This window comes from Cherax quadricarinatus, chromosome 73 (genome assembly GCF_038502225.1).
Source record: "Cherax quadricarinatus isolate ZL_2023a chromosome 73, ASM3850222v1, whole genome shotgun sequence".
Taxonomy (NCBI): Eukaryota; Metazoa; Arthropoda; class Malacostraca; order Decapoda; family Parastacidae; genus Cherax; species Cherax quadricarinatus.
The window spans coordinates 10,707,079-10,729,870 of NC_091364.1; the positions used below are offsets into that span (position 1 = coordinate 10,707,079).

Below are 22,792 nucleotides of genomic sequence, written 5' to 3' on the forward strand. Positions count from 1 at the left end.
GTTTCCCATTTTCTGTTTGTGCATGAAAATAGTCTTGCTTTTATGCATCATTGCATCTGTTGGTGTTAATGCTTGTTGTAATTGGTGCAGTTTAGCCAATTGAAGTTAATCTAATCTAACCTAACCTGTATGTTGTGAAATTTGCCAAAGTCTACAAATATGATTGTTGTCATTAGGAGAACAAGTTGAAATTCTTTCAGTGTCCTTCCCTTGACACGCTGTCTCCCTAATCTTGCCTTGAAGAGCTTAATGAAGCACAAATAAAAAAGGGGGAATACAGAGATGCATGGAGATTTTATACATATATACACACATAGAGTAATCCCAAAATACTAGAATAAGAAATCTGACAAGGTAAGTGAAACCAAACTGGGAAAAGTATTTTAAATGAGGTAGCATTCTAGAAAAAGAAGACAGTAAGAAAGGAGGAAGCTTGGCAATATTTATAAAAGAAACACTACAAGTTGCAAAAACTACTGTAATATCCACTACACAAATGTCAGAATCCTATTGGCACCAATCCAGTACACTGAAAACAGAATTGTAAAGTCATACAATTTGACAAGGTTATAAGAAATAGTAAGGTAGCTATTAATGAATATCCCTTAAATGAGGGTTCCTTGATGTTAGTGAGTGACTTGATCCAATGAATTGGAGCATCCCTTCCCTTAGATCAAAGATGATTACCTTCTATTCCCCAGTCACTGTAAGACCCTTATCACCCTCCAATGCGAGGGAGGGAGGGGGTGCTTGGATACCAGGGAAAGACTATTGATCCAGAGAATTAAAGCTGTCCTCCCCTACCTTGGATCAAACCTGATTACCTTCAATACCTCAGACATTTTAGGACCCAGAAGAGTTTAGTGCTTCCTGTTATGGATGGGCATAGTACTTCTCATAGATATATATTAATAGTGAATATAGTACAGTATACCCCAATTCTGGGTTATGTTTTCCTTTTTCTTATTCCCTATTCAACCTCTCAATATCCATCTCACTTGGAAAGGACAGGCATGGCATGCATGTGGTCCATGTCTGTACTTCCTTCTCATTCCCATCTCCCATATCTGGTTGGGACTCTGTCCTCTCGTATCAAAATTATTTTCATAAACACACTTCACTAGATGCCTTGCTACTGGTGAAGGGCTCTTGATTCAAGGAATTAAGTTAGCTTCCCTTCCATCCCCAAGATGCTATATAACCCTCACAGGTTTAGCACTCTCCCTTTAAAAGTACAGCAGTAATAGTAACCTCCATTCCCACAGCGATACTACCGCTACACTACTCTTGTGAATCTTATCTTGGGACCCTAATGGAAATAGCCACACAGCCTTTTACCTTTGGTTGTCCTTGGTTGTTAATCCTCTAATCTAGGGTTACTAATCCACTTCATCCCCTCTAGGGAGGTTTCTTGATGCTGGTGAGGGGTTTTTGATCTAATGAACTGGACCTAGACTCTAGTTTCCTGACAGCGCTGTATGCCCTTGTGGGTTTAGTGCTGTTTTGATTATAATAATCCAGTCGCCTGAATGCCTTTCATTCCCGCAGGCGCTGTACGACCCCAATGGGTTTAGCGCTTCCCCATAATATTCCCAACAAATTATGTTCCTAGGTACATATAGTAGGGTTCTTGATCCAAAGAAGTGGACATCATCCCCTTGGATATAACCTGACTGGCTCCAATTTTACCCCGGTGCTGTGATCCCTATTTTTTTTTTTTTTTGCGGTCCCAGTAGAGCCCATGCTAACGACCCCTCGAGGTTTGGCACTTTTCCCTAAATACCATATATATTACTAATATGATCGGGGGGGGGGGGAGGGAAGCGCTAAACCAATAATCATACAGCGTCTTGGAAATGGGGCCCCTCGAGGGCGGATCCTTGATGCTGGTGAGGGAATCTTGATCCAACTGCACTTATTTTTTTCCGTGGATCGAACCTAATTATCTCCCATTCACCAGGCTCTGTAATGTTAATATCATTCCTCGAGTGCCATGAAATTTTACACTATAATATTATACCATTTCCAAATTAATATAACCACAGGTTAAGCGTTTTCATTAATATTTGATAATTGCAAATCTCATGTTAATAAGTACACAGTCGACTAATGTTTCTTTTTCCTATTTGTATCTATTTCTTGGCATAGCGCTTCTTTTTTATTATAATAATAATAATGTATCTATTTCTGTACTGTCTCAGTCACGGTATTGTACATTATTGTTCTTTCTTTTTGGATTAAATTTTTCGATGAAAAAACACCAACAAAAAAATGCGCTACGGAGATAACTAATAGAAAGTAGGTGAATGACTTTGTTGGGTTTTGATTGGCTGAGACAGATACTCCTTCCAAAATCAGAAAATTTTCGAATAAAAAACAACATTAACTGTGCTAAAGAGGAGACCAATAGGAAGTGAGAAATAAACTTATGCTAAATTTTGATTGGTTTATTAGGAAGGGAGTTTGAGATCAGCGAATTTAAAGTGCACAAGACGAGGACTTTGCCGCGTGCAGATGGCGGCGTGTGTACTGAAGTATTAAAAAGTGTTGATTGCATTTAAAGTGTGCACAGGATATATACTCTCAAGTGGTGTACTTCTCTCAGAGTATACATAGGTAAGAGTTTTACTTAATTCATATTTTAAGGATTAAAGTATTCTTGTGTGGTGGCGAGAAAGTAACCGTGCAACCTTGTTTACTCTTTAAGTGTAATTTATATGATTTAAGCCCCATTAAGCAACCATTTAAAGTGCAATAAAGTGTACCTAATGTTCTAACGAAGTCATGTACTTACACTGCAAAGTGATCACTGAATATCAAAGGAAATTGTGTGTTAGCGGCACAAAGGAAATTTTAGCGGGAAACTAAAAGTTGTTCTTGTCCCTTTGAGTGTATTGCAATATGAGTGAGAAAAAGTCTGAAAATAGTGTAGCGGAAGTGCTCAGTGCACATCAATGAGTAGAAATTTACCAAGTACCAACACTGTAAATGTAAGTATTATTTAATTGAATAAAATTCACAGATAACCCACAGTTTGAAGAGGAAACTTAGGACGGCGTTTTGGTCCATCCTGGAACATTGCCATTTTAACTCCGGGTTAAAAATCAGAATAAATCTTATCTTGATGAAGGACCCAAACGTTGTGTAAAATTTACTTTTCAAAGTGTAGGTTTTTTGCATATGAACTGGGCAGTAGTTACTGGCAGATAGTCGTGTCATTATTTTACATATATTTCAAAACGACCTGTATACATCGCGGAATAAATACTTTTTGTGCGTTTTTCTTTTTGTTAGATGAAAAAAGTTAGGGTACTTTTAGTTAAGGCTAGGCTAGATTACGTTCAGTTAACATTAGGTTAGATTACTTTTAGTTAATGCTAGGTTGGAGTACATATAGATAATGTTTCATTAGATTACGTTTAGTTAATGTTAGGTTAGGTAACTTTTAGTTAATTTTAGGTTAGGTTACGTTTGCTTTATGTTAAGTTACGTTTAGTTCAGTGTTAGGTTAGGTATAGTTAATGTTAGGTTAGGTTTAGTTAATATTAGGTTTAATTAATATTAGGTAAGGTTTAGTTAATATTAGGTTAGGTTAGGTTTAGTTAATATTAGGTTAAGTTACGTTTAGTTAATATTAGGTTAAGTTACGTTTAGTTAATGTTAGTTTAGGTTATGTAACCAGACAGCGCCATCTGTCTTGTTGACATTGGGGTTGGCGCGAGGCGCCTTGTGTGTGCGGCTCGTTCTAAATGTGTTCATTTTCCTTATATCTCCCAAGATAACAATTTTCAAAAGAAATTATTACTTATTCCTTGCTATACATAGGTTGTATGTATTGTTAAGAGCCAAAATAGAGTTCCACCGAGTAGATGTCTGTAAGTATGAATATCATTTGTTAAGTCATATAATTTTATTACGGGTTGCACTAAAATTTGTCTTTTTTTTTTTTTTAATTCACATCGGGGTTCTTTTTTATTTTATTGTGTGATGGTAAATTCTAAGAAATGCTTGATTCTAAATCTAACAACTTAGGCTTAAATGGTGCTCGTGGCTCAGTTGATAAGCGTCCTCAACTCGCACGAACGGGGATCGATCCCGGCACGGGTGAAACGGTAGGCATGCAGCCGCTGTTCACTTAGTAGTAAGTAGGTATCTGAGTGTTAGTTAACTGTTGTGGGTGACATCCTGGGAAACAAGATTAAAAGGGCCCCCTTGAAAATAAGACCGACAGCCCCCGTCGACGCAGACTTTATTGGTTTATCCTGGGTGACTAACCCTCTGTACTGGAGTAGGTTCGCCGGTCTTTTCCAGATGGAGGATAGCGAGGACCCCTCCTGGTTAAAAATCGGAACAAATCTCCATTGACGGATCAAAATATGACTACTGAAAGACCTGGAATTTTTTAAAAGAAAATTTTCTGGACAGTTATTCCCTGCATTATTTACGTAATTTTAAATGTCATTTGTTAGGTAGTAGTAGTCACTTCTTCAGGCTTATATGATATTTCAGTTTTCAACTACAGTAAACTTAGAGACGAAGCTGGTCAGGATATTGAGTTTAGCTGCTCTGTATATTTATATTTTTTATATTTCAGTGAGTGTTGCAATGGAATCAGTTACATTTTGTGTAAATAGGATGAAAAATATTTTATTTTATAAATCCTAACTTATAACCGTTTGCCCTAAAAAGCTTTCATGTATTTTGCATTTTTTCCAGAGAATAACGTGGGCAAACAATTACATTTTATTTCTGAAGTTTTGGCCACCCGGCGACCTTTAAGTTATGTAAGCCTAGGTTAAGATAGTTTTGGTTAAGTCAGGAAAGGTTCGGTTAAATCAAGTTATTGGCCAGTGCTGCGTGTCACACTTTCTTACTTATTTTAAAACCGTTATCTGTTATGTAAATAGAGTTACAAGTGAGTGGAACAAATTCCCATATAGAGCAATTGAGGAACGAACTTTGGGCTGTATGTAGGTTGGGCTTTATGAATGTGTGTGTATATATATATGTGTGTATATATATATATATATATATATATATATATATATATATATATATATATATATATATATATATATATATATATATATATATATATATATATATATTGCATTAGGTTAATGGACAGCAACCACCCAGGAAGATACTACTGTCCTGCTAAAAGAGTGTAAGACAGAAACCTGTATTTGTTTTACATGTGTATTCAACAATCTAAGTTTTCTTTTATTTTTTCTTAATAGTTCTTGTTCTTATTATTTTCCATCCATATCGATGGGGAAGTGGAATAAGAATCTTTCATCCGTAAGCCATGCGTGTTGTGAAAGTCCACGAAAATGCTGGGAGCAGTGGGCTAGTAACCCCTTTTCCCATACAGCTTACTAAAAATAACGAAGAAAGCCTTTAAGTTGGGATGTTTGAATGTGCGTGGATGTAGTGCGGATCATTAGAAAGATATAATTGTGGATGTTATAAATGAAAAGCTGGATGTCCTGGCTCTAAGTGAAACAAAGCTGAAAGGGGTAGGAGATTTCAGTGGGGAGAAATAAATGGGATTAGGTCATGGTTTTCTAATACAGAGTTAGAGCTAAGGAAGGAGTAGCAATAATGCTGAAAAGATCAGTTATGGCAGGAAAAGAGGGGATATAAATATATAAATTCAAGGAATATGTGGAGTAAAATAAGGGTCAGGTGTGAAAAGTGAGTTATAGTAAGTGTGTATGCAACTGGTGAAGAGAGAAATATAGAGAAAAGAAAGAGAAAGAGATATTTTGATTGCTTGGGAGTTTTGAACCAAATGAGCGAGTACGTACTTGTAGTGGGGGACCTAAATGCTAAAGTGGGTAAAACTGCTGTGGAGGAAGTAGTAGGTAAGTTTGGGGTGCCAGGAGTAAATGAAAATGGGGGGGGAGGTAATTAAACTATGAATAGAAAGAGGTTTGATAATAATACATATTTTAAGAAAAAGAGGATAAATAAGTATACAAGATATGATACAGCACATAATGAAAGTTTGTTAGATTACGTATTGGTGGATAAAAGGATGAGTAGACTTCATGATGTGCATGTTTATAGAGGGGCAACAGATATGTCTGATCATTATTTAGTTGTTGCTACAGTTAGAGTAAGGGGTAGATGGGGCAAACAAAAATGTTAACAGCAAGTAAGAGAGAGAGAGGTGAAAGTTTATAAACTAAGGGAGGAGAAAGTTAGGGTGAGATATAAGCAACTATTGGGAGAAAGATTGGCTAGTGATAAGATAAGATAAGTGAGAGCATAGGTAGTGTGGGGTTTGAAGAGGGGTAGGATGTTGGGCAGAAGTTTGTGGCTATAGAAGCTTGGGCGCAGAAGGAAAGATGAGTGATTGGTGGAATGATGAGGTAAAGGGGTGATAAGAGAAAAAGGTTGCTAATGAGAGGTTTCTACAAAGCAGAAGTGATGTAAAAAAGGTGGAGTATACGGAGAGTAAAAGAAAGGTGAAGAGAGTGGTGAGGTAGTGCAAATGGAGAACAAATGATAAAGTAGGTGAGGTGCTGTCAACAAATTTTGCTGAGAATAAGAAAAAATGGAGTGAGATGAATAGGTTTAGAAAGCCTAGGGAACAAATGAATTTGACAGTTAAAAACAGAATAGGGGGGGTTAGTAGAGGGGAGTTGGAGGTATTGGGAAGATGGTGGGAATATCTTGAGGAACTGCTAAATGTTGTTGAAGAGAAAGAGGCAGTAATTTCCTGCATTGGCCAGGAAGGTATAGCTTATTTTAGGAGTGAAGAAGAGCTTTATTTGAGTGTGGAGGTGCCTGAAGAATTGGGTCGAATGAAAGGGGGGAAAGCAGCTGGAACTGATGGGATTATGACAAAAATATTAAAAGCGTGGGGAGGGGGGGATATAGTTTTGGAGTGGTTGGTACTTTTGCTTAGTAATTGTATGAAAGAGGGGAAAGTACCTAGGGATTAGCAGAGAGCGTGCATGGTTTCTTTATATAAAGGGAAGGGGGACAAAAGAGATTGAAAAAATTATAGGGGAATTAGTTTATTGAGCATACCAGGTAAAGTATGGTAGGGTTATTATTGAAAGAATTAAAGGTATGACAGAGAGCAGGATCACAGATGACCATGGAGGCTTTAGAATGGGTAAGGGATGTGTAGACCAAATGTTTACATTGAAGCATATAAGTTAACAATATCTAGATAAAAGGTAGAAAAGTCTTCATTGTATTTATGGATTTAGAAAAGGCAAATGAGAGGGTGGATAGTGGGGCAATGTGGCAGATGTTTCAAGTGTATGGAATAGGTAGTAAGTTACTTAATGCTGTAAAGAGTTTTTATGAGGATAGTGAGGCTCAGGGTGTGCAGGAGAGAGGGAGATTACTTTCCAGTAAAAGTAGGCCTTAGATAGGGATGTTTAATGTTACCATGATTGTATAACATTTTATAGATGGGGTTGTAAAAGACGTAAATGGTAGGGTGTTAGAGAGGGGGTGGGATTAAATTATGGGGAATCAAATATAAACTGGGAGTTGACACAGTTACTTTTTGCTGGTTATACTGTGCTTTTGGGAGATTCTAAAGAGAAGTTGTAAAGGTTAGTGGACGAGTTTGGAAGGGTGTGTATAGGAAGAAAGTTGAAAGTGAACATAGATAAGAGTGAGGTGATGATTGTATCAAATGAGTTCGGTAAAGCAAAATTGGAAATCACATTGGAGGGAGTATGGAAGAAGTGAATGTGTTCAGATATTTGAGAGTAGACTTGTCAGCAGATGGGCTTATGAAGGACGAGGTTAACCATAGAAATGATGAAGGAAAAAAGGTGAGTGGTGCATTGAAGTATCTGTGGGGACGAAAAACGTTATCCATGGAGGCAAAGAAGGGAATGTACGAGAGTATAGTAGTACCAACACTCTTATATGGGTGTGAAGCATGTGTTGTAAATGCTGCAGCAAGGAGGAGGCTGGGGACAATGGAGATGTGTCTAAGGGCAGTGCGTGGTGTAAATATTATGCAGAGAATTCCTAGTGTAGAAATTAGAAGAGGAGGTGTGAAGTTACTAAAAGTATTATTCAGAGGGCTGAACAGGAGTTGTTGAGGTGGTTTGGTCATTTAGAGAGAGGATGGAGCAAAATAGGATGACTTGGAGGGTGTATAAATCTGTGGCGGAGGGGAGGAGGGGGTAGGGGTCAGCCTAGGAGAGTATGGAGGGAGGGGGTAAAAGAGGTTTTGTATGCAAGGGGCTTGGACATGCTGCAGGCATGTGTGTGTGTGTGTGTGTCAGGAGTGAATGTAGACGAATGGTTTTGGGGACCTGACGAGCTGTTAGAGTGTGATCAGGGTAAGATTTTGTGAAGAGATTCGGGGAAACCGGTTAGCCGGACTTGAATCCTGGTGGTGGGAAGTACAATGGCTGCACTTTAAAGGAGGGGTTTGGAATTTGGCTATTTGGAGTGACATATAAACTGTCGTATCTGAGTGCCTCTGCAAAGACAGTGATTATGTATGAATGATGGTGAAAATGTTTCTTCTTGGATCACCCTGCCTCGGCGGGAGGCGGTCGACGTGTTTATATATATATATATATGTATATTATATATATATAATGTCGTGCCGAATATGTATAACTAGTCAATTAGCAAGAACTCATTTAAAATTAAGTCCTTTCTAAAATTTTCTCTTATACATTTAAAGATATATTTTTTGTATTAATGTTAATGTAAAAATTTTTAATTTTGCACCAAAAGAATCTTAGAAAACTTACCTAACCTTATTATATCAAGAACAATTTATTTTAGCCTAACCCAACTAAATATATTTTAGATTTGTTTACAATAATTTAATACTAAACACAGTGAAATATATTTTTTTCGTTAGGTTCCAAATGATTTTGGCGAAATTATTGCATACACAAATTTTCACTTGTCCTATATGGCAAGATAGCGTTGCTATTTAAGCCAAGATCGCAAGTTCTGCCTATTCGGCACGACATGTATATATATATATATATATATATATATATATATATATATATATATATATATATATATATATATATAATATGGATTAGAGATAAGCCAGTAAATATTATCGCCTCCAACTTTTGGAAGTGGAAGAATTAGTACGAGTATTTGTATTTTCTGTAAAAAAATAAATATATTTTTAAAATAGCTACTTTCTAGATACATTCAATTTAGTTTAAAACCTATCGACTGAACTTGAGTCATAGAGGCTAAACACTACCTATATGCTAATATAAAAAAAGTATACTGTGTATACATCAAGATAGATGAACTCTGTGTGTATTCAGTGCATTGAAAGATAAACATCTCGGTGTATATACTCTCCCAAAGATATGACACAAGCTAAAACTTACAAGATAAGTTTTATACTAAATGTACAGGTAATTTTATTAAATGTATATATGTTTTTAACAGCAGTTTTAAATTTCTACAGTTGTTTAATTAATTTTACGAATATTATAGGATACGGTGATTAAATTTTTAATATTTACCCAACGATAATCCAACAATCCCAAATAGTATGTTTAATTTCTGTAGGGATCCTCCTGATATTAAGAAAGGTATATAATGCTCGACTGCGTCTTGTCCAGATGAGTATCTAGTAAAGCTAAGCTGCGTCGAAATAAGTCTGTCTCCAGGGGAAAAATAAACGAGGGTTGGCTGAGTAGTAAATACTCAGGTTTGGGGGATCCTCTGAATAGTTAACCATCCACTCCCACCCCTTCCACATCAAGTGTCCCCCCCTCAGTGTCTCGCCCTTCCACTTCCCCAACCTTCCCTCGTTGCCCCCTCTTCTCACCCCTTAACCCCTCACCCCTCCTCACCCGTCCATATTCCGTCCGTCGCTTGAACTGCTTGGGGTACAAATGTCCATGGGCGGCGACCCCCTCCCGGGATTGGCCAATTTATTGATACTTTGATCACTGGTTCCATTGTCTCGCCGGCGAGATTAGCGCAGGATATGTCAATGACGCCGGACGTGCTGCCAGACGCACGAGCACAGCACTCTCCCCACTACACCTTGTTTCACCACTTTACTTTATAAATGTTAAAGCCTGTCGACTGTAAGCAAGTTATTAAAGTTTATTTTAGCTTAAATTAACAGCAAGAATTCTCTAAACCATAAAAGAGAGGTTTTAAGTATACTGTGGTTTGTCATTTTCAATGTGTGGAGGGGAGGAAGTCAGGTGGATGCTCCTTTCCTTGTAGTACTTACTCTGCTCAACAGTCATCGCTGATAGGGTCATATACGCCGAGAGGCGTGTATATAGAGTTTGCTTTAATTCCTATTTTAGGTGAATATTCTCTCTCTCTCTCTCTCTCTCTCTCTTGTTTTTTTTTACAGGTTTAGGATAAGAGTTCCTGCCTCTATTTAAAAGCTAGGAGCTATTACCTACCTCAGCTCATTTGAAAGTCTTTTTATTGTTATTAAACATAGAGAACAGGATGAAGTTGAAGCCATCTGTGGGCCAGGGATTTCATTTGGTCAAATGACTATTTCATTGATGTTATGCTGTGCGAATATGTTCTAGACTCAGTCAGTTCATTCTTGAAATGAATGATCTCTGAGTGTAGTTGTTGTTTGCTTGCTGCCCGTCTTGTATAGAAGCCGTTTTCTCGCTGTCCGCGAAGCTACCCACATCTCTCCGTTGTTGGAGGCTTCGCTGAAATGACAGGCCAGGTCCAGGCGATGAGACGGGAAGGGGGACGTGAGCCAATCCCACACAGTGGAGCATACTCAAGGTGTGACCACTTGTGTGCTTCGAACAGCGTCTTGCAGCTGCTACTGTCGAGCAGATGCGAGATACGCCTAAGTATTGTTAGCTTCTTGGGCGCCTTGCTTTCAAGATTTACTACGTGGTTCTTCATTGTCAGTTTGGAATCAGGTTTCACCTTTAAGATATCCACTTCATTCCCGGGTTCCAACACTGTCCCATTTATTTTTACCACTGGTCCAGCATTACCATCATGGTGCCCAGAGACCATGATAATTTGTTTTCTCAGGGACAAATGTAACCTGCAATCTTTTTCCATTCAGGCTGATATAGTTATAAACTAGTGCTGTAACTTAGAGCAGCTGACATTTCCTCTCTTGGATAAGTAAATGTCAGAGTACAGTCATCTACATAGGCATGGGATTCTGGGATGAGTTGAAGGTTATTAAAGTAGACATTCCATAACAATAGCCCAAGCATACCTCCCTGTGGAACAATGGCACCGATTAAATGTCCTCTCTCTCTCTCTCTCTCTCTCTCTCTCTCTCTCTCTCTCTCTCTCTCTCTCTCTCTCTCTCTCTCTCTCGTAGACGAGAAAGCTAAAAGAGATGCATTCTCATCAGATTATATAATACAGTACTTACAAAAAGTTATGGTTATTTAAGCACCAGGCCTCCTGGTGGCCGTACGCAGTCCAACGTACTAAGTAGAGCTCGACTGGTCAGGATTCGATGTGGTTCGCCAGTATTGTCCTGGCTCTGGTCTTGTCCAATTGGTGACCCGGCAAAACTGGTCAGGAACTTCCTTGAGGAGCCTATCGAGTTCCTTGAAGAGAGGAGAGATGCCTGAATGCTGAAGTACTCATGATCCAATTAATTTGAACTGCCCTCTCTTTCCCCAAGCTGTTGTATGACCTTTACTGGTTTACCGCTCCCCATTAATAATGATGATGATGATGATAATAATAATAGCCTGTAATTATAATAGCTGCTCCCGTACCTACACATAAGGAATCACAGGGTACTGAAAAGTGGTAGTTAGTGCTTACACTAATGAAAATGTAAAAAAAAATACGAGACGAATACTGACCATGGAACACCACGAGCATAACAATGTTCCTGTAGCTACAGGTAGGTTATCACAAATAGTTAATAACACAGGTCATAGACCCAGATATACAAGGTTTTATCACAGTTACCGAAGGGAAGAGCTGAATCTCTTAAGTGGACATTTAATAGATACCAAATTTTTTTTTTATTAATAACTATGCGGGTAGTGTAAGTATGGAGGTGTGCTTTGTTAGCATAAACACAATAGGCTATTTGGTAATGTCAGTTTTTATTGTAGTATAGTGCTCTGAATACTTGGGTTGAACGATTTTTCCGGTAGAGGGAGATGGACACGAGTTCATGCACTTAAGCCAACTTTATTGAAGACGTTTCTATCCCATGACCGAAACGTCTTCATTACATGTTTCCTAAGTAAGCATTCGTGTATATTTCCTTCCATTTGTCGGCAGTCATTTGCCTTATTACGCTTTTTCTTTATTATATAAATAATTCCGGTTCCGGTACCCTTTCCCCTCCTCCTTAAGTAGGCTACTTTCACCAAAAATCCAAAACACTGGTAAAGAGAGAATGATAGAGACAAACAAACGGAAGACGACCACTAGTGTGTGTGTATATATATATATATATATATATATATATATATATATATATATATATATATATATATATATATATATATATAATGTCGTGCCGAATAGGCAGAACTTGCGATCTTGGCTTAAAAAGCAACGCTCATCTTGCTATATAGGACAACTGAAAATTTGTGTATGCAATAATGTCGCCAAAATCATTCTTAACCTAACGAAAAAAATATATTTCACTGTGTTTGTTTAGTATTAAATTATTGTAAACAAATCTAAAATATATTTAGCTGGGTTAGGCTAAAATAAATTGCTCTTGTCACTACGAAAGCAAAAGACTTGGCAGACGATGCAACATCCCCCCAATGAAAAGCAGGGGTGTCACTAGCACGTTAAGAGACCATACAATAAGTGTCAGGGGCCCGAGACTGTTCAACTGCCTCCCAGCATACATAAGGGGGATTACCAACAGACCCCTGGTAGTCTTCAAACTGGCACTGGACAAGCACCTAAAGTCGGTTCCTGACCAGCCGGGCTGTGGCTCGTACGTTGGTTTGCGTGCAGCCAGCAGCAACAGCCTGGTTGATCAGGCTCTGATCCACCAGGAGGCCTGGTCACAGACCGGGCCGCGGGGGCGTTGACCCCCGGAACTCTCTCCAGGTAAACTCCAGGTAAGTTTTCTAAGTTCCTTTTGGTGCAAAATTATAAAGTTTTACATCAACATTAATGAAAAAAATATATCTTTAAACGTATAAGAGAAAATTTTAGAAAAGACTTAATTTTAAATGAGTTCTTGCTAATTGACCAGTTTTACATATTCGGCACACACACACACACATATATATATATATATATATATATATATATATATATATATATATATATATATATATATATATATATATATATATATATATATATATATAAATAAAGCCAACTCATTCTCATACCACTAGTCATAATCATGCAGATTTTAACTTGTTTGTTGTCAAATGTGTTTACAAGTTCATCTCATCTAACCTTTCCAAGTCTAATGTAATATAATATATAGTCTTTGTTAGTTTTATCGAGAACGTTCAGAAAATGATGTTAGAAGTCTAAAAAAAATTAAGGTAATGAATTCTGCATAGTTTGTGGTAATATGCGAACCATGCGTGACAGTGGAGAAAATAACGGATTGGTAGATCATACGGAGGAAAATAATGAAACAGTCAAGCCTAGTGATGGTAAGTGTTCACATAATTAATTTAGTAATAGGTTGATGGTAGGCTGGATAGAGAAGATTGGATGGACTGCATATTGTAAACTTTATGAAATACTCTCACAAGTGCATACACAGACCTGATATTAGCAACATTCATATATTAGTCACAATACCGCGTCTGGAATCAAGTAACCAGCACTATCGAGAGGAAACTTGGGACTACGCTTCGATTCTCCCTAAATTCTTGCAACAATTGGTTATAATCATAACCATAATTTTTAAGGGGGTGGACTGGTAAGCCAGTGGAGAGCCTCGATCAGAGGAAACACTTATCCTGTTTCCTGACAAAACTTATCTAACTTAAAAGCCTTTATGAACCCGAATACACAAAAATCATAGGATGAGCAAGGGACTAGGCAGCTCCAGGGGCCTGCACCTAGTCTGCGTGATAGTTGAATGGTGACATCCCTCAAGGAGCCCGGGAGTGGGTGGCGAGTAGGCGATACGAGGCTGTTGATGGGCTCTTGATCCAAGGAATTGGAGTTGCTGCTGCCTTTCCTTGAATTAAATCGGATTGTTTTCTATTATTATTATGACTGAAGAATGATACAGACTTGCCAAGGAACTTGTTGCTTGAGCTGAAAAACCTGAGCCACAAAGAAAAACCAGGTGAAGAACGGTCTATAAGGAAACACTAGGTGAAAAATATGATCTACAAAGAAAACCTAGGAAAACAACATGAGCTACAAGGAAAGACTAGATGAAGAAAATGAACTACAATGAAAGACTTGGTGTAAAACATGGACTATAAGGAAAGACTAGGTTAAAAACATGAATTACAAGGAAAGACTAGGTGAGAAAAAACATAAGCTGTAAGGAAGCACTAAGGTGAAACTTATCACGGGGAGAGAGAATCACAAGTGGAGATATAGTTACAATATACAAGATTCTCGTGGGTATATGCACAGTAAGAGTGTCTGACTGCCTGTGTCGCAATGACCAGATCAAGTAGAAATACGCAAATGAGGAACATTAATAAGATCCTTCTCAGTGTGAGGTTAATGAAGAACTCTAGGAGGCCAGGTAGTGGAAGCAAGATCCATACATGGTTTACAAAGTAGGTGGGACACGAGAGATTAAAGAAGTACACGGAACTAAAGGGGAGTAACGAAACCCAGGAGATAGAGCTTCGTCCTTATAAAAACACAGTAGGGAAGACACGCCTGTAAGACTCGCATGAAACATACAGACATGCAGAGGCAGAGAGAAGGAACACTGAAATACTCTTAGGATACAGGAGACAAATACAATTTTCAGGAATACTGAAAGAGAACAATTAATTGTAGGCGAGAGACCACTATATACATGTTCCACACACAGATCACAATCTCTAGCCTGCTGCACACGGAGGGTTTGAGGGGCGGGGAACCAGCATCACACAAGCACGCTTCCCAGATCAACAACACTGTCCAGGTCACCAACACTGTCCAGGTCACCAACACTGTCCAGGTCACCAACACTGCTCAGGTTACCAACACTGCCCAGGTCACCAACACACCCCAGGTCACCAACACACTCAAGGTTACCAACATACCCCAAGTCACCAACACACCCCTGGTCACCAACCCAGGTCACCAACGTTGCACAGGTCACCAACACACCTCGACTCGAGAGTTAAACGGCTAGAAGTACTGACGAATAATTTGTATAATAACACATGGAAAGTCATGGAGTCTTATATGACAGCCATTAAGGATTTAGAGATGATAAATATTATTCTGTAAGCATATTGGATTTATAGAACTTGGGGCGAGATTAAACAGGAAAGGATGGGTGAACTGTATATTTCTGGACTGTAAGAGGCTTTCAACACTTCCCCACAAGAGGTTAGTCTGCACTCAACACAAAGTGCTTTGATGGATCAGGACCCCAATGGAAATAAGTCACTCTGTCTGACTTTTTTGGGTTATCCTAGGTTCTCTACACATATGCTGCTATGTATGATAATTCTATGTAACTGTATTTGTGTATACCTGAATAAACTTACTTATAGCTGAGCTAAAGGACGGGAAGAATTGATGGTACTGACGAACATGATAATGCCCCACAACGTTCCGTAATGGGGACCGGTACTATTCCTCATGCACACAAATAATATATCTGACGAGATTGAGGCCTTCGTATACCTACGAATGACGTATAGCTACCGAGAATAAGACGGGAAGGCTAATAGATGACCTGGGTAGATTGCAGAAATGCTTACACGGGAGGTTACTGGACCTCAGTCCCAGTAAGCTTATGGTTCTGTAAATCTGGAAATGAGAGAGAAGACCAAATACTGAATACGGAGACTAAAAACCTTAGGAAATGGAAAATCCCTGCGGATAAGCAAAACATCAAGTATATCATCGCAGGTGGTAAACTTAAGAATGACATTCACGTAACTCGAGTCCTTCAGTACCCTATATACGATATATGCCAAATCCATCATAGAGTATGTATCACAAGCAAGGAGCACCCAGTTGAGAAAACATATCAAGAAACTAAAAGTCTAGATTAAATTTGCTATCAGACTAGCCCCTGAGCTATGAGAAATGACTTACGAAGATAGGTTAAAGAACTAAACCTTACAGCACTGGCCGAGGAGAACCAGGGTTGACATGATTACGACTTACAGTATAAGATACTCAGAAAACTCAATAGGGCAGACAAGGAAGTGCAGATGGAAGACGCAGGTGAGTCATATATTAGAAAACTATTAAGTCGGAGGCGGTTAGCAAGTGGAACGATCGGGATGACGGAATAGTAGATACAGAATTCATGCAGAGTTTTAAGAGTAGGAATGATAGATATGACCATTTATGAGTAGATGGGAGGCATGGCCTGGTGGGGAGGCACTGCTACCGCAACCACAGCCACAAATTGGTGAGTAGCTCAAGCCACCAGAAATCAGGTCAGGAGCATTGGCCAGGTCACCAGCCTCTTCATGTCACTAGCAATAGTCTGATCTTGAGTCACTGATAATCAAGACCAATGTATGTGATGACTGTAAATCTTTACAATGGCCGCTGACTACGAATGGTAATCTTGGGTGTTATGATCTGAACGTTGAAGATCAACGATGCAAATGAGCGTTGCTTCTGAATGTTGCTTGACTATGCTACTCGTAAATGTTAACCTCGAATGCAGGGCATGATTAATACTCTTGGGTGATGAAAGTAATCATGAATGATGACCACAAGTGCTGACTATTAGTGCTGGGGAGAGAGTCGAGAGGGTAAGTGTTGACCTTGAGCAGTGGCAGTGTGTGCAGGGAAGGGAGAGTAAGAGGATACTTGATACCTTGGCTACATAGTTTCTCTCGTGGTAAATATTCACTCTTTTTCTCCAAGGTTATGTTGTCCTTAAAAGTAAAGATGTGGCTTATCAGTGATTACTTGGCAGAGTCTATGTAGACTTTATAAAGGCGAGGAGGGAAGTAGAAAAAGTCGCAACAGTTTTTCAAAAGTCGTAATCAGGCAGTGTGTTCACTGCTCAACGGGAGCTTAAGGGCGGACAGTGGGCTAGCTACTGGCGCAGACGTCATATCTTCAGGGAGCTCCAAGAGACAATGGCAAGGAATCAGGGATGACAGACTGCTGGACAGCGCCTATTGGACTGGGTGTCGCGCGTCGGCAGACCCCCTCTGTGATTGGTTAATTTATGACTGGCCGCCCGCCCGATCTGCCAATGATACGCGTCCGCAGGCTACACGCTCGCTGATACACGGCCTATCAGCGTAGGGCTTCAGGTTGTGTCCTCTTAATGGATAGTCATGAGAACTAGAAATCTAGATCTTTCTCATCTTGAATTAGAGAATCACTACTCCAGACATTTTAAACACCTGCAGTTGTGATAAGATCTGGCAATACTGTCCTAAGATTTGTTTAGAAACAGCCTTCGATGAGACAGCACTGGGCTTATCTACGAGTAGGATTTCTCCATGGTTTCAGGATTTAAATTTTTACCACAAACTGTATTTTGAAAGAATTCTGACACAGCGATATTTTTTTTGCGTGTTTTTATGGCTGATGATTACTTTATTTAGCATTGAAATCTCTGGAGCGGTAGGCAGAACAGGTTACGAGTTCTCAAGCAGCAGGTGGCTCATTACATCAGGGATAATTACGAGTTTTCCAAAGATAACTGTCGAGGTCCCAGGATGATGGTGGAGGCGCACAAGGACGAAGGAAGAGCAGGAGGAAGTGAAAAATAGGAAGAGAAAGAGGAGGAAGAATTGAAGAATAGTTATAACAAGAGGAGGAAGAATTAAAAGAAAAGGAGGTGGAAGAAATGAGTTGAACATAGTAAACAATAAATGCAAGCAAATCAGCCGTAGATGAAAAACACGAAAACTCAAGTTTGATAAAGAATAATTATTCAAAAGAGGAATCGAAGCAGAAAGTACGGTATTAAGAAAATGGCAGGAAGAAAACAAACGAGTTGAAAATGAAACCAAGACCGTAAAAATTAGTACAGAGCAGAGGGGTTCAATCGTCTAAACATTTCTAGTGAAGATCACGAATATATTAGTTTCATATTCATGGAGAAACACAAGACCCAAAGGGGGTCATACGGCGACTGGGGAGTGGAAAATAATCATGTTTGACCCGAAGGAGGAGAGGAAAGTTCTAATTCCTTGGATCAAGGCGAAACCACTCCTGAAAAGTAGTAGGAAGGCTAAAGCAGATGATCTGCATGACCCCTATGGGTTTAACGTTTCCCTATGAATATAATACTAATAGCAGATGTTCTTGAAGGCTAAATTATTCAGTGTCATCAGGAAAACCCAGAGAGAACAATGGAGAATAACAAGATGGGCAGAGGAGACGGCGAGGGTATACATGGTGACTGCAGGGCGGTGTCTTCTAGCGGGCAGTCACCATCACTCACTAGCAGAGGATGGTGAGCGGTCACCACCCTCTATCACTCCTTCCCCCTCCTTCCCCTCTTCCTCCATCCTCTCCTCCCCAGTTCCTTCCTCCCCTCTCTTCTCCCCCACTCCATCACCTGCTACCTGCGGTTGCTAAAACCAGTGGGCACTGTGGGCATCGGTCGCTGGAGCCAAGAGTCGCCAGCAAAAATGGTCGTTGAGGATAGATCTTAACAGCACCAATGGTCGCTAGAAGCAGTAGTCATATGTTGAAGAACAAGATATATACACCTACAGGTGTGTGTTTCAGTATATACACAGACCTGTGCATCTGAATGTATATAAATAGGAGTGTACCTGGCTCACGAAATCGTAAAGACACGATTGCAAAAAAAAAACATACCACGGGCGGGGTTAGAACCCGCGATCAGAGAGTCAAAACTCCAGACTCTGATCGCAGGTTCTAACCCCGCCCGTGGTATGGTTTGGAAGTGTACCTCCGCGTTTATACAAAAAGGTCTGTGTATCTCAGCGTGTATACACAGTTTTTGTTTTTATCTCGGCATGTAGACAGATGTTTAAAGTGCATAGGTACACACAGATAGATGTGCTCATGTTTTTACACATGTATCTGCATATAAGCACTTACATATGTGTATCTCAGTATAAACACCGAGAGGTGTGTAATCTGTGAATATAACCCCGGAGGTGTGTAAACACAGAGGTTCGTATATACCCACAAGAGTGTACGGTTGTGCATATATGCACTTAAGAAGTTTCTGTAATCCTTATTTTAAAGACTGAAGTATTCTCGGTATTAATGTACAGGTGAATGCCAGCGTTAATAAGCTACGAGTATGTGCAGTCTATAGGCCTTAAAGACTTGCAGCAGAGGTTACTAGGAGTGGTTTCTAAGTCCAGATGGCTCTCCCCAGGTCCAAACACCTGCTTCCTGAGGTCGTTGATCCTTCCCCAGAGGTCCACACTCCTTCACCTGAGGACCACACTCCTTCACCTGAGGTTCTTACTCCTCCTCCTGACGTTCACACTCCTCCCCCTGACGTTCACACTCCCTCCCTGAGATTCACACTCCTTCCCCTGAGGACCACACTTCTGAGGTTCACACTCCTCCCCCTGAGGGCCACACTCCTTCACCTGAGGTTCACATTACTTCACCTGATTTTCACACTCCTTCACCTGAGGTTCACAATACTCCCCCTGAGGTTCACACTCCTTCACTTGAGGGTCACACTCCTTCACCTGAGGAACACACTCCTTCACCTGAGGACCACATTCCTTCACCTGAGGACCACACTCCTTCACCTGAGGTTCACACTCCTTCACCTGAGGTTTACCCTCCACCTGAGGACCACACTCTTTCATCTGAGGTTCACACTCCTTCACCTGAGGTTCATACTCCACCTGAAGTTCACACTCCTTCACCTGAGGTTCACATTCCTCCCCCTGAGGACAACACCCCTGAGGACCACACTCCTTCACCTGACTTTCACACTCCTTCACGTGAGGTCCACACTCCTCCCCCTGAGGACCACACTCCTACACCTGAGGTTCACACTCCTGAGGTTCACACTCCTCCCCCTGAGGACCACACTCCTTCACCTGAGGACCACACTCCTTCACCTGAGGACCACACTCCTTCACCTGTGGTTCACACTCCTTCACCTGTGGTTCACACTCCTTCACCTGAGATCCACACTCCTTCCCATGAGATCTACACTCCTCCCCCTGAGGTTCACACTCCTCCCCCTGAGATTCACACTCCTTCACCTGAGGTTCACACTCCTTCCCCTGAGGACCACACACCTCCCCCTGAGGACCACACTCCTTCACCTGAGGTTCACACTCCTTCATCTGAGGTTCACACTCCTTCACTTGAGGTTCATACTCCTTCACCTGAGGTTCACACTGCTTCACTTGAGGTTCACACTCCTTCATTTGAAGTTCACACTCCTTCACCTAAGGTTCACACTCCTTCACCTGACGTTCACACTCCTCCTGAGGTCCACACTCTCCCCCTGAGGTCCACACTCCTCCACCTGAGGACCACACTCCTTCACCTGAGGTTCACACTCCTCCCCCTGAGGTCCACACTCCTTCCCATGAGGTCCACACTCCTTCCCCTGAGGTAGGTTCACACTTCTCCCCCTGAGGTCCACACACTCCCCCTGAGGTCCACACACTCCCCCTGAGGTCCACACTCCTGTGGACCACACACACTCCCCCTGAGGCCCACACTCCTCCTCCTGAGGTCTACACTCCTCCCCTGAGGTTCACACTCCTTCCCCTGAGGTTCACACTCCTTCCCCTGAGGTTCACACTCTCACTGAGGTTTACACCGAGGCAATTCGTAGCCATCGTGAAAAGCATAAATTGATTAATGAATCTCAGCACGGTTTTACAAAGGGGCGTTACTGTCTTAAGAATTCACTAACTTTTTTCACTAAGGTATTTGAGGAGGTAGATCATGGTATTGAATATGATAACGTGTATATGGACTTCAGTAAGGCTTTCGATAGAGTTCCACATCAGAGGCTATTGAAGAAATTTACGGCACACGGAATAAGAGAAATTTTTTCCTGGGTAGAGGCATGGTTAACAAATAGGCAGCAGAGAGTTTGCATAATTGGGGAGAAATCATAATGGGGGCACGTCACAAGCGGTGTTCCGCAGGGGTCAGTGTTGGGCCCCTTGTTCACAATTTATATAAACGACATAGATGAAGGAATAAATAGTGACATAAGCAAATTTGCTGATGACACCAAAATAGGCCATCCAGTTCATTTTAATGAGGACATTAGAGCACTCCAGGATGATTTGAATCGACTGATACAGTGCTATGAGAAGTGGCAGATGCAGTTTAATATAAACAAATGCAAAGTTCTAAATGTTGAACAGGAAAATAACCATGCCACATATCAACTAAATGTAGATCTTAATATTACTGATTGCGAAAAGGATTTAAGAGTTCTGGTTAGCAGTAATCTGAAGCCAAGACAACAGTGCATAAGTGTTCGCAATAAAGCTAACAAAATGCTTGGCTTCATATCAAGAAGAATAAATAATAGAAGTCCTCAGGTTGTTCTTCAACGTTGTATATCTTTGGTTAGGCCTAATTTAGATTATGCTTCACAGTTCTGGTCACCGTATTACAGAATGGATATAAATGCACTAGAAAACGTATAAAGGAGGATGACAAAGTTGATCCCATGTATCAGAAATCTTGGTTTAGAAAGACACGTAAGCAAACACTATAACATATTTATTAGAAAACGTTTCGGTCCTGGGACCTTGATCACGGTCCCAGGACCGAAACGTTTTCTAATAAATATGTTAGTGTTTGCTTACGTGTCTTTCTAAACCAACTTGTCGGTATTTATTACCAAGGTTTATACCATCAGAAATCTTACCTATGATGATAAACTGAGGGCCCTGAATCTGCACTCTCTAGAAAAGCGTAGAATTAGGGGGGATATGATTGAGGTGTATAGATGGAAAACAAGAATAAATAAAGGGGATGTAAATAGCGTCTAAAAATATCTAGCCAAGACAGGATTCGCAGCATTGGTTTTAAGTTGGAAAAATTGAGATTCAGGAAGGATATAGGAAAGCACTGGTTTGGTGATAGAGTTGTGGATGAGTGGAACAGACTCCCGAGTACCGTCATAGAAGTTAAGACGTTGTGCAGTTTTAAAAATAGGTTAGATAAATACATGAGTTTGTGTGGGTGGGTGTGAGTTGGACTTGACTAGCTTGTGCTATTAGGTCAGATACCGTGCTCCTTCCTTATGTGAATGTGACCTGACCTGACTAGGTTAGGGCGTTGGCTTAAGCCGGTAGGAGAATTGGACCTACCTCACATGGGTCAGTAGACCTTCTGCAGTGTTCCTTCTTATGTTTTCCCTGAGATCCACACTCCTTCCCCTGAGGACCACACTCCTTCCCCTGAGGACCACACTCCTTCCCCTGAGGACCACACTCCTTCCCCTGAGGTTCACATTCCTTCCCCTGAGGTTCACACTCATTCCTCTGAGGTTCACACTCCTTCACCTGAGGTTCAACCTTCTTCACCTGAGGTTCAACCTCCTTCACTGAGGTCCACACTCCTTCCCCTTTGGACCACACTCCCCTTGAGATTCAGACTCCTACCCCTTAGGACCACACTCCTTCCCCTGAGGTTCACACTCCTCCCCCTGAGGTTCACACACCTCCCCGAGGTCCACAGTCCTTCCCCTGAGGTCCACACTCCTCCCCTTGAGGCTCACACTCTTGAGGTTCACACTCCT

At 40.6% G+C, this 22,792-nt stretch overlaps 1 long non-coding RNA gene across 1 annotated transcript in view; it reads left to right on the top strand.

Annotated features, from left to right (window-relative positions):
* The first annotated feature begins 2,476 nt into the window (after positions 1-2,476).
* LOC138854900 (uncharacterized) overlaps positions 2,477-22,792 on the top strand; it is a 74,907-nt gene continuing 54,591 nt past the window's right edge. Inside the window, exon 1 of the long non-coding RNA XR_011394058.1 lies at positions 2,477-2,616. This is a non-coding gene — a long non-coding RNA (uncharacterized lncRNA). The remainder of the gene's footprint in view (positions 2,617-22,792) is intronic.